The sequence below is a fragment of the Seriola aureovittata genome, chromosome 18, assembly GCF_021018895.1.
Source record: "Seriola aureovittata isolate HTS-2021-v1 ecotype China chromosome 18, ASM2101889v1, whole genome shotgun sequence".
Classification (NCBI taxonomy): domain Eukaryota; kingdom Metazoa; phylum Chordata; class Actinopteri; order Carangiformes; family Carangidae; genus Seriola; species Seriola aureovittata.
The window spans coordinates 24,310,001-24,312,370 of NC_079381.1; the positions used below are offsets into that span (position 1 = coordinate 24,310,001).

Genomic DNA, 2,370 nt, shown 5'->3' on the forward strand with positions numbered 1-2,370 from the left:
GGAAACCAATTATTATAATCATGATTATTGTCTTGGAATCCGAATGTTTAAGTTTATCACTGACGTCTATCATGCTAAATTTCAATTTCTCTTTCAGAAATATCAAACTGCCGGACTGCAATAAAGATTACTGACATCATTCCTACTGATATTGTTGTCTTGCTGTAAACTGAAATAATATGATTTTTCCAACCTAACTTTCCATCAAGTAGAAACACTAATTAATCTTGTAGATGAGACCTGATAAATCAAAAGCCAGAAATCGATTTTAAATAACAATTGTCTGTTCAAATGAAACTGTTTCGAGATAGAATTTGCCTCAGAAATAAGTGAGTTTATGTGACAGAGAAAAGGAGGTATCATCAGCAAAGAGTCGCAGAAATATAAACAAAGACACAGTGAGCTGTTATTTATGTTGATGAGAATAACAGGGACCCAAGAATACATCCCTGTGGGGCACCACAAGTCCATCCATTTATTATTATGTAGTGTTTCTGATTAGTTATACATTTGAAAGTCATAACTTAAGCAAAATATTATCATGGTCAACTGTTCTAAACACAAATCCATAAATACAGTCTACCCCAGAGCACATTCGTTAGTGCTTAAAGCAGTGAATCACTTTTTTTCTGAATCATACTAGTGTTCATACAAAATCACATTAATCCTAATCTGACCCCCAGTTGAGGAGCCACAGCTCTAGCGCCACCCTCAGGACAAAGTCGACACTTCTAATCCCAACTACCGTTTAGACTCTAAAGAAAAGATGAATTATCATATCAATAGATTCTTTCATTCTGTCGGGTGTTAATGAACATTACAGCGTCTACAGGCTGCTAGTGGGGCTTTATTCTTTCCATCTTGTTGTGATGATGTGGAGGGAAAGTGAGAAACGAGAGGATGGACGGAGGAGAGAGGTGAAAGTGAGATTGTAAATTTGCTGATATATTTGTAAACTTTAACAGCGCTACAGCAGTGTACCTGAAATATGTGTCTGGAGATCTAAATAAAAGTAACATCTGTAACAACAGTTGTTGACTTTTCTCTGTGTGTGTGTGTGTGTGTGTGTGTGTGTGTGTGTGTGTGTGTGTGTGAGTGTGTGTGTGTGTGTGTGTGTGTGTGTGTGTGTGTGTGTGTGTGTGTGTGTGTGTGTGTGTGTGAGTGAGTTGACATTGGTTCAAAGCCAAAGAGCTGGAAACGCAGAAACCGTGACGCAGGAATGTTTGACAGACTTCTTTTGCCCTGGGTTTTGTCTCTCAGGCTACGACCAGCTGCCCCACTTTACTGGGGGAGGTTGTTGGGGAGTTTGCAGCCTATAATATTCAGACACTTCTCAGTGCTGAAACCAGAAGTCTACTACCAGCTGCATTTACAGGTTAAAAATAAATGAATCCATATTTTTATTTACAGTTAATATTCTCCTAAATGATGCTAGAATAAAATGTCAAAGATGAGACTGCAGAGCGGAGAGATCTGTCTTTATGTCTATAAAGAAAACTAAGAATTAAAGAATAAAATAAAAGTGGGTCAGTGCTTTAACAACAGAGGTGTGTTCAGCATTTCTACCTTTGCATTTCTCTCAGTTACTCAGACCGACCAAACTTATATATTAAACTTACAGCTGTTAATTATCCACATCATTTAAATATGATTACATATCACATTTCATTCACATCTATTTGAATGGAAAAATTCAGATGTCACGACTGACCTCGACCCTGGGGACGGTTGAAAAACATATATATATTGAAAATACATTCAGTTTCACTTCGTTAACTTTTGCTGTTTTCCTCAATAGAAATAACAATCTGAAAATATGTTTTACAACAGTATTATAGTATTATTGATTTATTTAGTAATATTTATCAAAGAACAGTATGAGTACATGTTTCTTATTGGAGGAATTAGGATTATTATGTAAATTTTAAATTGTTTTAAGTTAATGGGTTTTTTTGTTTGTTTATGTTTTTGTTGCTGAACATTACAGGTTGTTTGTTTGTTTGTTTGTTTAATTTTTTGCCTCAGCAGCCACTTCCAGATTCAAGTGGACAAATATGCAACAACAATAACATTAATAAATTAATTAAATTTGTGAATATCAATCTATCAAATAACTTATTGTTATAATGGAATAAGTTATCAGGCTTTCTAAATTAATCATAGTCTAATTTAAAAAAAAAAAGAAATTTAATACAGTAACAATTAGTCGGAGGTTTTCATTAACGGAGACCTCATACTTTATTATAGATAAACAGAGTATTTGTGTCTTTATGACAAAGAGTTTCTGTCATATCTTTCACTGATGTTCAATTCCATTGCTAGAAGAATACTGACTATAAATTATTACTTTATCATTATTTAATTTAATTT

General features: G+C 34.1%; 1 protein-coding gene across 2 annotated transcripts in view; it reads left to right on the forward strand.

Moving 5' to 3' along the window:
- gfra2b (GDNF family receptor alpha 2b) overlaps positions 1-1,030 on the forward strand; it is an 82,889-nt gene extending 81,859 nt beyond the window's left edge. For both annotated transcript variants that reach the window (XM_056404079.1, XM_056404078.1), the window contains one exon: positions 1-1,030. This exon is cut by the window's left edge and continues 2,619 nt beyond it. The gene's annotated coding sequence lies outside the window, so the exon portion shown is untranslated.
- The last annotated feature ends 1,340 nt before the right edge of the window (positions 1,031-2,370 follow it).